Here is a 15,192-nt window from a genome sequence, read left to right as displayed (position 1 = left end):
CTGGGGGTCCTTTCCTTTACCTGAATAGTGGGTAGAGATGGGAGGTTACACTACACAATAGGAAGGGCTTTGTGCTTAGTAGATGAAATGGTATATACAAGGTATGGATGGGGGGGCAGGTTCTACTAATAAAGGGGCAGATGAGTGTTTAAGCAGCACAAATCATTCATTACTCTGGCAGTGACCAGGCTGCTTGACTGTTGGACCTGTACAGAGAGCCCACTCATTTCCCAGCATAGGTATTCTTCTGTATTAAACACTGTTTGCTCATAGCCTGTACAGACAGATACTATAGAGCTGTGCCAGTATAGTTACTCTTCTATAATAAGCACAAGCCAGTAGGAACAGCCCCCTAAATTCCCTTACAGCCTGTACAAAGAGATACAGTAAGGGGGTTATTTATCAGAGGTTGAGTTTGTGAGGTTTTTATTTTATACCTCAAATAAACTCACAATTAAAATGTGGGCTTATTTATATAAAAAAATATACAAATGTTTTCAGGGGGGAAAATCCCAATACTCATATTTTTGGGCAAAAAAAACTTGAAGCGCTCAAAGTTATAGAGTTTTTGAGCACAAAGCACTGAAAGAAATCCAAATATTATGAAGGCTACAAACAAATTGTTCAAGGGACCTCTGCCATTGATTTCTACATGACCTCAACAGGTTTTAGCTGGCGCATTTTCAGATTTGAGCTATTTCCAGCTTTCGTACATAGAGTTTCCATGAAATCACATACATGTTTGCATTTACTATGTGCAGTAGACAAAGCCCTGTATGTTTGTGCAAAGCCTGTACATGGAGATAAAGTAAATTAGGGCAGGAGAAATAGTAACCCCCTTATTGACAGAACCCACAGGGTTAGTACATGGGCAAGACGGCAGCAGGTCATGTTTCACCTGGAGCAGGAGTGCTGCGACCATGAGGCAAGATGGCAGTCGACTCGCTCCGACTCTGAATTTCCCACTTATGTTCATGAAAACTAATGAGAGGCAAAGTTGGTACTTCAGAGAGAACCTACAGAAGAAATGCCCTCCTGGCTGTGGAGAAGGTGGAGCTACACTTGCTTCCTGCCCCCTAGCTTGCACCCAAAGTCTTGTGCTAGAAGTTCAGCAACTACACACGTTTCATGGTATGAACATAGTTCTCATCAAGTGTTGAACAGACTGTAGTGCAAGATTGTGTTGTTCCATCCCAAGTGGGTTTGTTAATTGTGCAGAGGTAATACCATACCAGAGATTCAACATGCATTAAATTTCTGGCTATTCACTTGTTACCTTTTTTATTTTTTTTTGTATTTCAATAGCGTATATTAAGCAAACGTTTGTTTTTTACATGCTAAAGCATTCAGTATCATATAGTTGTATAAATGGAAGAACATGTGTATTGCCTGGTTAAAGATAGGAAATGAAAAGGAGATGAGAAAAGGGGAGAAATAAGAACGAGGAAGGCTAGCAACATTTGCAGCAAAGGTATAGGATCCATTATCCAGAAACCCGTTATCCAGATATCTCTGAATTATGGAAAGAGTGTCTCCCATAGACTCAATTTTTTCCAAATAATCCAAATTTTTAAAAAATTATTTGCTTGTTCTCTGTAATAATAAAACTGTAGTTTGTACTTGATCCAAACTAAGATATTATTAATCCTTATTGGAAGCAAAACCAGCCTATTCGGTGTATTTAATGTTTACATGATTTTCTAGTAGACTTAAGGTATGAAGATCCTAATTACCAAAAGAGTCGTTATCTGAAAAACCCCAGGTCCTGATCATTCTGGATAACAGGTTCCATACCTGTACATGTATTTGTATCACAGAAAGCGTATTAACAGATAAATTCATCATATGCACTGACCATTCTAGTCATTGGGAGATGTAATCTGATTCCTGATAGGCATTCATTCTTGAATCTATTATACTTCCAGTTCATTTTGTATTTATATAATTAACTATTCTTTGTTTTGAAATCTGGAAAATGTCAGAAGAAGAAGGCAAATACTGTAAAAATTATAAAAAAGGAAAACTGAAGGCCAGTTGAAAAGTTGTTTATAATTATCTATTCCATAATATACTAAAACTTAACTCAAATATGAACCACCCCTTTAAGTGACTACACTTAACCAGCAGTTATTTATTATATGAGGATTTATAAGAATATCAGATAGTGCTCCAGGCATCCCACCCAGTCTAGGGACAATGGAAACAACATAGCATTTTCATTGGTCACCCATATATGGCTCAATTGCTTGGGACAATGGAACGTTTTGTTATCGTGGTGCTAAGTACCAATTTGGTGGTTTCACTACTTACACTACAGATATGGAATCCATTATCTAAAAACCCAGGCCATCTCCCATAGACTCCATTTTATCCAAATAATTTAAACTTTTGAAAACAATTTCCCTTTTCTCTCTAATAATAAAACAGTAGTTTGTACTTGATCCCAACTATGATATAGTTAATCCTTATTGGAAGCAAAACCAGCCTATTGGGTGCAATTAATGTTTGCATGATTTTCTAGTAGACTTAATGCGTGAATATCCAAATTACAGAAAGATCTGTTATCCAAAAAAAATCCAAGGTCCCAAGCATTCTGGATAACAGGTCCCATACCTGTACTACTCATTAGATCCTTCCCTGCTGTGGCCCCACAACTTTATTTCTGGTGTCTGAAATGTCTTTCTGCTTTTATTTAAAAAGGAGTATCTTCAACAATGGTAACATCAGAGATGAACTGGAGGCCACACTGAGTACATGCATTTACTAAGCAAGTGTCCCAGCCAGTGTCCCAGCCATGATATGAGATGAGGCAACATACATGTACGTATTGAGTGGGCTAGCATGGGCAGCACTCGGGGAGTAGTCTTCTGGTGTGGGGGTACAGCACTTGGTTTTAGCCCCTGATAATATTCTCCTGCTATTCTAAGTGCAACAGAACACAGGATCTACACAGTGTCTGTATCACTTTAAGTTTATCTAATACTGTATAGGAGAGGCCTAATTTTGTGTGTGTTTGTTTTTTCCATTCTATATTGATTTGAGAAAGAATTATGAATTAGGCCTATCCTGCTGTGAGATGAAATGCAATCATCTTGAATGCTAAATGTAAACTATAACGGTCAATAATGTTTTTGGTCTGTAGATGGAGCCACAAGCTAGCATCCTCAGTTTGCTCCAGTACATTACAGGTTTTTGTTATTTGACTGTTTGGTAGGGATGCACCGAATTCAGGATTCGGCCAGGATTCTGGCTTTTTCAGCAGGATTCGTCCGAATCCTTCTTCCCGGCCGAACCGAATCCTAATTTGCATATGCAAATTAAGGGCAGTGAGGGAAATCGCATGACTTTTTGTCACAAAACAAGGAAGTAAAAAATGTTTTCCCCTTCCCACCATAATTTGCATATTTGGATTCGGTTCGGTATTCGGCCAAATCCTTCATAAAGGATTCGAGGGTTCGGCTGAATCCAAAATAGTGGATTCAGTGCATCTCTACTATTTGGAAAAGTGAAAGCAACATCTAATACAGGTTGTAGCACAGCAGCCATACCTTGGTTAGTCAATATGGTAACTCGTGATTTCATAGCTGCCAAAGGGACTTTCATTTTTCTATATCAACATTAAATGTGTGTCCTTGTAATCATTCTATACATTCCTCGAGAGTGTGTCATTGGCTGTCACAACATTTTTAAACTGTCAAGAGTATGCTGGGAGTTCTGCAACATTTTGGTGGTGCAACAATGCTATGAAAGGTATATGTCACCTCTAAATTTTGTACAATGGTAGGTAGCACATACCCTATTATGTGTAGGGATGCACGGAATCCTCTGTTTTAGGATTCGGTGGAATCACGAATCCTTTTTGAAAGATTCAGCAAATACCTAACCGAATCTGAACCCTCATTTGCATATTTAAATCAGGGAAGTGAGCGGGAAAGAGAACTGCGCACACCGTGGGCAGCTAAAATGTTTGACTTTTTTTCTTTGTGTGACAAAAAAACCATGTCATTTTTTGGATTCGGATCCGGTTTGGCCAGGCACTTGGATTTGGCCAAATCAAAATCTTGCTGAAAAAGGCTGAATCTTGGCAGAATCCCGAACCAAATCCTAGATTTGGTGCATCCCTAATTATTTATAATGAGGTGCAGGTACACAGGAGGCAACCCATAATTGGCTTCAAATTATCACTATAAGATGATAGGGACCACACACTCGTAATCAAAAAGTAAAAATATGTTTATTAAACCAAGAACATTATAAAAAGCAACCCTACCTGTTTCTACCACTAAACTGTCTTTATTGGGGAAAAAAATAAAAAAATATACCTATTTTTGTATTTTATTTGTATCCTGCCTTATAATGTATTTTGTACCCTTGATGAAGACCCTTTCGGTGTCAAAACACACAGGGTTCCTTTTCATTATGCTCTTAATTCAATAAACCTTTTTTTACTTTTTGATTTATGACTGTGCTTACCCAATGTATTAGACCTCCAAATGCAGGGCTAGAATAAGTGGGAATAGCTGATAATAATGAAGAATTTTAGAATGTGTATTATAAATATCTGAGTAAAGATTTCTAGTAGTACTTCTATCAATGTGCGGCCATAAATGCTCACAGGAAAGTTGTCCAAATTGGGTGCACCGGCGTCCAATTCAGGCACCCCGGCGTTCAATTTGAACGCGGTGGCGTCAAATTCGGACGTGATGCGTCAAATTTGCTGGCCGGTTGAATGCTGACATCAGAACGTGCCGTTTTTAAGGATATAATTTACAGTCTGGTCCAACAACCATAGAATCAAATGTTGGACAATAACCCCCATAATTAACAAAAAGGCACAAAGTTTGCACAAGTGTGGTGACCTATAGCAACCAGTTTGCTTTTAAACAGGAGACCAGTAAATGCTACCTGCTGATTTTTTGCTATAGTAGATTAGATCCTTTATACATGTGGTGCCTTTAATTAAATAAAACCCTAAATCTCCAATTAATGCAAGAGGATCTTGCAGTAAAAATCTTGTCAGCCCCTTCCTTTCTCTATCAGTCCCCTACACATCCCCAGGGATGTGACTAGAGAGGAAGCAGACCCTGCAGCTGCAGGGGGGCCCAGATGGTATAGAAGGCCCCATAAGGCTCTTAATTACAATATATAGTGGTAAAACAGAACAACCTCTGGCTATGTTGGGGCCCTAAAATGAATTTGCTGTGGGGCCCAATACCATTTAGTTTTGCCACTGCCCACCCCTCAACGCATTTAAAAGCTCAAATCAGGGAGCCTTGGTTTACAAAGTACACAGCAGGGCCCTGTACTGTCAACCCTATGGCATATTATACATACTTTGCCGAATTGTACTGTACTCATCGATGTAGTGCTGCACACCTTACACTGGATTTTGTTTGGCTGCAAGGTACAGAGCACAACCAGACCCAAATACTTTTTAAATAAGCACTAAGGTCCACTGGGAAAGAGAATGATGTACAATCTCTGTAAAGTGGACTGTTGTGCCTTATATAAATGAAGAATAATATATTGAGCTTACAGTGCAATATTAACCTGCACCAATGTAGGGGACCCAATCAGTAACCTATGCATTGTGGAAGAGAAATATCCCCCTTTGACCCAATGATAAGTTACCAGTTCCTGGTTCCCTGGTGTATAAAAGGGAAGGCAAAAGAAGGAACAGGTATTCAGTGTCTTTCTGGACTCCACCATAGCAGAAGGACCTGGAGTGAATGTAAACATCAGTGCAGGAGTCCACAACCAAGCCCTTAGGTAATTCCTAAGTGAAACCAGGGTGAAAGGAACCCATGAATGAGGCTTAGCAAGTAACAGGATAGTTCCTGTGATAGTTTACCCAGGAGTGTAAGAGAGCAGGGCTAGTGAGCAAGAGAAGTGCTGTTGTTCACCAAGGAGAAATTGTGTATGGATTTTATTCCCCATTCAGTACCCTCCTCAGTGTAGGGACCACCATTCTACCACCACAAGTAAGGGCAGAGACACATGGTCAGATTCGGGAAGATTAGACGACAAATCTCCTCTTCGTCAGGGCGACTAATCTCCCCGAACTGCTTTACCTCCGGCTAGAATGTAAATCACTGGTGGGATGGCACTTGGAATGCTTAGTTTCAAGAAGTAGCCCGAAGTTTCCTCATGAGGCAACTTCGAAAACAAAGCGCTCCCGCCAGTGATTTACATTCTAGCAGGCAGTAAGGCAGTTCAGAGAGATTAGTCGCCCTGAAAAAGAGGAGATTTGTTCCCGGGCGACTAATCTCCCAGAATCTGTGTCCCTGCCCTAAAGAGTTTGGGCAAACACAGAGCTAAGCTTGTTTAGTACACTGGGATGAATACTGTCCCATCCTGGACCTTTGTTCACATTTACCCTTGTTCTAGTCTCTTTTGAATTTCCTCATGAGTTACACATGCATCACTAGTTGTATAAGTAGAGTTTGACCTATTAAAAAGGAAGCATTAATAAGCTGATAACACCTTGTGTAGTCAAAAAATAATCTCTGCTTTTCCCCTGCTCTAATCTCCAAATTGACCTCCCTCTGTTAATATAATGGCCCTACCCCTTCTTGCTTCATTTTTTATTTTTGTTTTTTAAAATAATTTAGGATTTACATAGTAAGTTAGGTTGAAAAAAGACACACATCCATCAAGTTCAACCTTTTCTGTCAACATATAGCCTGCCTAACTGCTAGTTGATCCAGAAGGCAGCAAAAAATACCTGTATGAAATGAAGCCTCTCTAATTTGTCTCAGAGGGGGAAAAAAATCCCTTCTTGACTTCAAGATGCCAATTGGACCAACTCGAGCTATCTTCATTAACCCTGTATTTCCTTACTTGCTAAAAAGTTTGAAATTCCAGCAATCTAGTTGTTAGGGTCCAAATTACCCAGCAACCATGCATTGATTTGAATAAGAGACTGGAAAATGAAAAGGAGAGGCCTGAACAGAAAGATGAGTAATACAAGTAGCAATAACAATACATTTCTAGTAGTGATGTACATGTTAACTTGAAACCTGCAGCGACTGGTGGGGGATAACTCCAGTTGGGTAGGTTGAAATTAGGCCAGATATTGCAGGTTAGGGTTAAGGAAGTACACTCCTCCTCTGCTCCAGATGATTCCCTGCCTTTTATCCAGCGCAGGATTTCAATGACGGGCGCCCCTAGGCCGCGCGGTCCGACCAGGCGGCCGCGCGGTCCCAGCGCCCACCTCCCCTTCCCAGCGCAGCTGCTGTAATTGAATGGGGACGCACACTATTTTTTTGCCGCCCTAGGCCCGGGCCTTGCCGCAAATCCGGGCCTGCTTTTATCCAGAGGTTTGCACAGAAGGATACATACAGAGGGAAAAGACTTGGGTACTAGTGATAAGCAAAAATTTTTGTCAAGTTTCTCAATGAAAATCACTCCCATAGACTCCAATGGGGGAAAAATTGTTAGTATCACAATAGCCTTATGTCTATCCAAAAAATCATCCAAGCCATTCTTAAAGGCATTAACTGAATCAGCCATCACAACATCACCCGGCAGTGCATTCCACAACCTCACTGTCCTGACTGTGAAGAACCCCCTACGTTGCTTCAAATGAAAGTTCTTTTCTTCTAGTCTAAAGGGGTGGCCTCTGGTACGGTGATCCTCTTTATGGGTAAAAAGGTCCCCTGCCATTTGTCTATAATTTCCTCTAATGTACTTGTAAAGTGATTCGATAACAGGTAACTTAAAGGGAAACCACCACTTTAATGGCACTCTGCTCACACTTAGGGTGTATTTGTTAATATTGGAGATAAACATCACCAGTGAAGTCGCCCATAGCAACCAATCGGCAATTAGTTATGAACAATCACCTACAAGTTAGAGAAAAAAAAGCAAAGATATAATTGTTTTCTGTGGGCAACATCACTGGTTATATTTGTCTCCAATGTTAATAAATATGCCCCTTACTAGAGTAGACGGATGAGGGTTAAGTTTCCCTACACACTGGACCTTTCCAGTACACTATGTAACAGGACAGATCCCCAAACTGCATTTAAAAATGTCTTTATTATTGGCACTGGGCACAGACTTGCAGCATTTCAGGCCCCCAGGGAACATAATAAAGAGCCGTACATGCTGTTCAGTGCCCAGGGCTGCTAAAAAAAGGCATTTTTAGCACAGTTTGGTGCTGTCCTGTTACAGGTTTTACTAAATAAGGAATTCCTCCAACATTATTTGGATTAGAATTCTCTAGCAAATGATGGGACTGCTTCAACAGCTGGAGTTCACTTTGTATTAACAGCAATAAAACCAAACTCATGAAAGGGAAGATTTTATTATCCCATTTATTTGAATAAAACTGCGATACAATCTGTAAATAAATACAATTGTGGAAAAAATTCATGAGTGTCATGTCACCAGAAAAAGGAAATACTTCTAAAGAAGAAATAAAATATTCCTACAGCTTTTGTACAGTTAGGACACTCCAAACTCTTCACAGACATTCATTGAAATGTTTGTGTGCCTCTGATTTATTCCCATTAGAACAGCATTTGGACTTTTTCAGGTCAAGACCCGCAACTTCTGGCTGGGGTATATTGTCCCTTTAGGAAGCAATGTTTACATCCCCTTAAAGCGAGCAAATTAATACAAAGCTGCCCAAACATGATAGCTCCCATTTAAGGTACATGTACAGGATCTGTTATCCGGGAAACCCGTTATCCAAAAAGCTCCAAATTACGGAAAGGTCATCTCCCATTGACTCCCTTTTAATCAAATAAACTAAACTTTTAAAAATGATTACATTTTTCTCTGTAATAACACAATAATCCCATGTACTTGATTCCAGCTCATAAATAATTAATCCTCAATGGATGCAAAACAACCCTATTGGGTTTATTTATTGTTTAAATGATTTTTAAGTAGACTTAAGGTATGAAGATCCAAATTACGGAAAGATCCCTTACCCATAAAACCCAAGGTCTCAAGAATTCTGGATAACAGGTCCCATACTAGTACCAACTGTTTTGTGAAAAAAAACTGTGATTTTTTTATCTTGGCTTGTTTGTTACTTCTATGTTTCCTTGTGGTCAATGTATTGTACAGAGTTGTATATTTTATCAATAAACTGCAATAATAATGCAATAACTTGATCTTCTTTTTAAATGCAATGGTGGGATGTTTCCTGCTAGCCCATTATACACTGTGTTCTTCACATCTATGTTTCAGACATGTGTGCATCCAGTGCCTTGTGGCATCTCCAACAACTGTTATGAGGTGTGTCCCCTGAAACAGAACAAAGAAAGAAAGGTAAGAGCACTGTTAAAAGCATTGTTAAGACAAATTGTATCTACTGGATAAAAAAACAAAAAAGTACAGGTATGGGATCTTTTATCAGGAAACCTGTTATCCAGAAAGCTCTAAATTACCAAATAATCCAAATTTTTAACAATGACTTCCTTTTTCTCTGTAATAATAAAACATTTCCCAGTGGCGGGTGCCGGGTCCCGCTGCAAAAAATCTTCAGATGGTCCTGGTGCACTCCGATCCCCATCCTCCCGGCCATACCCCGGCCTCTGCCCCACCCAGACTCCTCCCACTTCCGCCCAACTTGCTTCCCTCTTCCTCATCGGTAAGAGAGAGCGGCTGGGGAGGAGGTTTTTTTTATTAGCTATAGAGGAAGCAGACCCGACAGTTAAGGCCGTCCTGCAACTGTGGGGTCTGCTTCCTCTATAGTTACACCACTGACAGTACCTTGTACTTGATCCAAACTAGGGATGCACTGAATACACTATTTTAGTATTCTGCAAAATCCCTAATCCTTTGTGAAATCTGGACCCAAATTTTCATATGTAAACGAGGGGAAAGAGAACTGCACGTGCATTCCGTGGTTAAACATTTTTACTTTTCTTTTTTTTCTTTCTTTTGTCGTGTATTTTTTTGTAGTTTCTTAAAAACCCAATAAAATATTTCAGTACAAAAATGTTTGACTTGTTTGTTTGAAAAAGTGTGATAATTCAGATTCAGTTTGCCAGGCACTTGGTCTCGGTCAAATCCTTCTGAAGAAGGTCGAATCTTGGCAAAATTCTGAAACAAATGCTGGATTCGTTGCATCCCTAATTCAAACTCGCAACCTCAGGACAATTGTGTGTTGCTTCCATCACAGCTTATGTGAAACCCTAAGACAACAAACATCAACGACAACCAACATTACAATCTTTGATTGGTTAGAACATATGCAGAATCACCTGTTATGAGGTTAGAATTATCTAGCAAGGGACTCCTAATAAACTTCTCTTTTTCGATATATGGTTGCCTAATATCTGATTTTGTAACAAAATATGCAGATGGTTGATAAAATAATATGCTGACTTCTTCCAGATTCAGAACTTTTGGGACTTGCCAGTCCATCATGTGATAATCTACAGTCAGCATATATTTAACGACTTCATAACTAAGCAATATAAAATCTAATTAATCTAAAGCCACTGGTTATATACATAACTGCGTCCGCTGCTTTTGGGGCCTACAGGACCAATCACTGCCTTAAAAGATGAAATGTGGTTAGTACCTTATGTGAGCAAAATTAAAAAAAAAAAAAAAAAAGATGCTGGGGGATCCAGGGAAGGCAGGGTTCTCATTAGAGTATCCTCTTGCAATGGTCATGGACAAGAGAGAGTGATGCTTTATTTGACAGTTTTTATCTAGCATAATTTTTCAGGACCCACTCATGAATTAAGTACATTCATAGGAATTATTGGTGTATTTAGTCAATGTTTCAGGAATATCTAGGGGAGTAAATATATTTCATCCCAAATCTCACCTTAAATGACCTTCAAGCTGGGCATTCTGGTGTGAAATGAGACCAAAGGGCCATTCTCCCTCATTTTCACCCTAAATGACATTCAGGCTGAACCCCACCATAGATACTGGTTTAGAAACCAGTGCCTAAATCTATGTTATTATGTTGGAAATGCTAGGAGTTGTAGTTTGCTGCTGCCTTACTAAAAAATATGAATCTAAATCTGTCCATATATGACCAGATTAAGAGAACAAATATTGAACCAGATTTTGCTATACTTCCTGAAAACATTAAGAATTGAAACAGCCTGCCAAGCTGAAGGGTTACAACTGATCACCTGCCTTTTAGTAGATAAAAAGCTGTTTCATACTCATACACTGCAGGATTGTCTCCCGGCACAATCATACTAGACCCCTAGGGACCAGTGAATACAGAGCCACTGTAAACACAGGCATAAATCACTTGTAAGCAGCAGGACAGAGACACCACAAATGTAGCTCGTAAATCACACTCCAGCAGGCTTCCCCAAATAACCCTGGGCCACAAATACCTGTATCCTTGGAATGCATGAAGGCTATTTCCATCTGTCTATAATTTTGCGAATTTTAAAGTTCAAGGATTCCTATATCTACAAACTTTTGTCTTTACACAGGACAGTTTTCTAGCTCACATGGGTCAGACAATCATCCAACATAGGGCAATGGCACATGTTTGACCCAATTTGACATGTTTGGATCCATTTTGGATCCTAATTTGGCCTAATCACGTCTCATGCTTTACAAGAGATGCAATGAAGGGCAAATACTGCCATATATAGTGCAAATATAAATGGGCCATTGTAAGACATCCTTTTGTTCTTGATTACATTCAGTGTTACTTGGCTTTTTGGTTGGAATCACTGTCCTTTTTGGTTTTGTAGCACATGGAAGCAAGTTTTCTTGCAGTATTTCCTTGTATTTTGCACCATACATTCTTCTTACCCCTCCCCATGATTCTGCTACCACCATACTTCTAAAGGAGAACTAAACCCTAAATAAAATATGGCTAAAAATGCCTGAAGTTTCTGCTTTTCAATAGCAGCAATGATCCAGGACTTTAAATTTGTCACAGGGGGTCACCATCTTGCAAAGTCTCTGCGCCACTCACGCGCTCAGTGGGCTCTGAGCAGCTGTTGAGAAGCTAAGCTTAGGGGTCGTTGCAAGTTATAAGGCCAAAAAATCCTGTAATATAAACTGATGCTACAAGGCTGATTATTAAATGCTGATGCTAATTGCACTGGTTTCTGTGCTGCCATGTAGTAATCATCTGTATTAATTACTAATCAGCCTTATATTGTGACATTTATACTCTATGTGCACTCTATATTGTCGGTCCCTAGAGTTGTACCTAAGCTCATTAGTGACAGCAGCACAGAGCATGTGCAGTGAATCAGCAGAAAAGAAGATTGGGAGCTGATAGGGCATTTCAGAGACACAGATCTTTACTGCTAAAAGGCTGTGGTTGCTTTTGACTGGTACAGAAGAACAAAACACAATGTACAACATTTCTAGCTACTTCTTTAGTTAACTTTAACTGTAAGTATGAATCAGCAATAACAAGATCTCTGCATAACTGTATGGAAGGGTAGAATAAAGAGCCTCAATATGTCCAGGTCCATCTGGAGTGTTCCAAAAAGCATTAGGGCGACTTAGATAGAATGTGATCACATATTGATCCCAGGCAAGTTACTTCTGGTAACATCAGAACTTTGATCATAAAGGAATGGCACATGAATACAACAACATAAGTATCTTTTTGCAATCAGCATATCACTTCACAATTGCACTCTTGTGATCTGTCCCTATACTGGTGGCCTGATCACAGCGGGATACTTATCCCACTATCCTCCATGTTGGAAACTTGAGCTGCTCAGCTAACTGAAATCCTGCCTGTCTCTCACTTCTTATCACTTTAACCCTTGAAAGAGAAACAATCCCTCAAGTGATTTCTTTGGATGCCACCGTAGGCGTCCAAACTATAGGTGAAATTGCCTGAACAAAATATAGCTATACTCTCACTGTCGAAAATTCAAAATTTTGGTCAAAACTCTGAAATTTCGAAATGTGAATTACCGTATATACTCGAGTATAAGCCGACCCGAGTATAAGCCGAGGTACCTAATGTTACCTACGAAAACTGGGAAAACTTATTGACTCTAGTATAAGCCTAGACACAACTACAGCCCTGTCTCCCAGCAGCGCACATTCTTCCAAAGCGAACCCCCCAGCGATCAACCGGACTTCTTTGCAAAGCTGATGGTGACAGAGAATCGCCAAACGGATTACTGTGTGCATTGTCCCACTGTCCCACTACCATGTGCAGAGGGTGCTGTTTGATATTGCCATCACTGTTAATCTTTCATACAACCAACAGATGGCATTGTGTGATATTGCAGTCCCTATTATTTTTTCATACAACCAACAGATGGCGCTGTGTGATATTGCAGTCCCTGTTATTCTTTCATACAACCAACAGATGGCACTGTGTGATATTGCAGTCCCTGTTATTCCTTCATACAACCAACAGATGGCACTGTGTGATATTGCAGTCCCTGTTATTCTTTCATACAACCAACAGATGGCGCTGTGTGATATTGCAGTCCCTGTTATTCTTTCATACAACCAACAGATGGCACTGTGTGATATTGCAGTCCCTATTATTTTTTCATACAACCAACAGATGGCGCTGTGTGATATTGCAGTCCCTGTTATTCTTTCATACAACCAACAGATGGCACTGTGTGATATTGCAGTCCCTGTTATTCTTTCATACAACCAACAGATGGCGCTGTGTGATATTGCAGTCCCTGTTATTCTTTCATACAACCAACAGATGGCGCTGTGTGATATTGCAGTCACTGTTAAAGGACCAGTAACATCAAAAAAAAATATTTAAAAATTCGTTAGAGCACAACGAAAAATAAACATCAAGACAAATGAAATTTTTAAATAGCAAAGCTTTTATTAAGAAATAACTTACAGAATGTCCACTTCCTTTCCTTTTCAGAAACGGCGAATAGGCGACCATCCAGTGTGTAGTGATTGATTTCTCCTGCCTGGCTATTCACTGACAGACGTCGGCTTCCCTTCCACTGGCCTGACTGTGTAGTCTCCCGACGCACACTTGCTTCCTTATACTGCCTCGCAGCTTTTCACTGTGCTTCCCTCCACCGCTCACCTCCCTCTCAGCATGCACAATCCAGTCTCGGCATTCCTCTGCATTCCAATAGCGCACATATCCTACACATGGAAGACACAGACCGGCTTATGCAGTCTGTGTCTCAATCGCACTCTGTTCAGCAATTTAGTCGGATCAAGTGTTTGTATCCAGATGGTGTGTACTGAGTCAGGCGTCTCTCGTCCAGCCAGCTCGCCTCCCCCAAACCCAGGCATGCACATTGTGCTTTTTGCTTTGCCATTACTTTGCTACAGGCAGAAATACATATGAAATACATTCCCCCTGCACAGTGAAAAGCTGAACAGAGTGCAATTGAGACACAAACGGCATAAGCCGGTCTGTGTCTTCCATGTGTAGGATATGTGCGCTATTGGAATGCAGAGGAATGCCGAGACTGGATTGTGCATGCTGAGAGGGAGGTGAGCGGTGGAGGGAAGCACAGTGAAAAGCTGCGAGGCAGTATAAGGAAGCAAGTGTGCGTCGGGAGACTACACAGTCAGGCCAGTGGAAGGGAAGCCGACGTCTGTCAGTGAATAGCCAGGCAGGAGAAATCAATCACTACACACTGGATGGTCGCCTATTCGCCGTTTCTGAAAAGGAAAGGAAGTGGACATTCTGTAAGTTATTTCTTAATAAAAGCTTTGCTATTTAAAAATTTCATTTGTCTTGATGTTTATTTTTCGTTGTGCTCTAACGAATTTTTAAATATTTTTTTTTGATGTTACTGGTCCTTTAATCTTTCATATAACCAACAGAGGGCATTGTGGGATATTGCAGTCTCTCCCCAAGTGAACTGTTGGTATAGGAATGATTAAAAGTGACTGCAAACTCAGCTACTCGGTTCGGGTACCGCTGACCCGAGTATAAGCCGAGGTAGACTTTTTCAGCACATTTTGGATGCTGAAAAACTCGGGTTATACTCGGGTATATAAGGTATCCAAGCTCGATTAGAGTTTTAATTCGAATTTCAAGATTTATCATACTATGGCCCTTTAAGAACTCGAATTTGACTATTCACCACCTAAAACCTGGCAAATTACTGTATAAGTCAATGGAAGAGGTCCTGGGATCAATTTGGTGATGTTTGTAGCTTTCCTGACATTCTAGATGTTTAAATTCGAATTGAATTCCAATCCAGTTTTCGGGTTTTTTAAATTAGTTCGAGTTTAACAAATTCGATTTTATTAATAAGTTTTGACTAG

General features: G+C 40.1%; 1 protein-coding gene across 1 annotated transcript in view; it reads right to left on the bottom strand.

Moving 5' to 3' along the window:
* Positions 1 to 8,952: 8,952 nt before the first annotated feature.
* Positions 8,953 to 15,192, bottom strand: part of kcna5.L (potassium channel, voltage gated shaker related subfamily A, member 5 L homeolog) — a 59,814-nt gene continuing 53,574 nt past the window's right edge. The window contains exon 3 of the mRNA XM_018251932.2: positions 8,953 to 9,258. The gene's annotated coding sequence lies outside the window, so the exon portion shown is untranslated. The remainder of the gene's footprint in view (positions 9,259 to 15,192) is intronic.

The sequence above is a fragment of the Xenopus laevis genome, chromosome 3L (assembly GCF_017654675.1).
Source record: "Xenopus laevis strain J_2021 chromosome 3L, Xenopus_laevis_v10.1, whole genome shotgun sequence".
Lineage (NCBI taxonomy): Eukaryota > Metazoa > Chordata > Amphibia > Anura > Pipidae > Xenopus > Xenopus laevis.
Note: the sequence above shows the minus strand (reverse complement) of the source record. Positions and strands in the feature narration are given on the sequence as shown.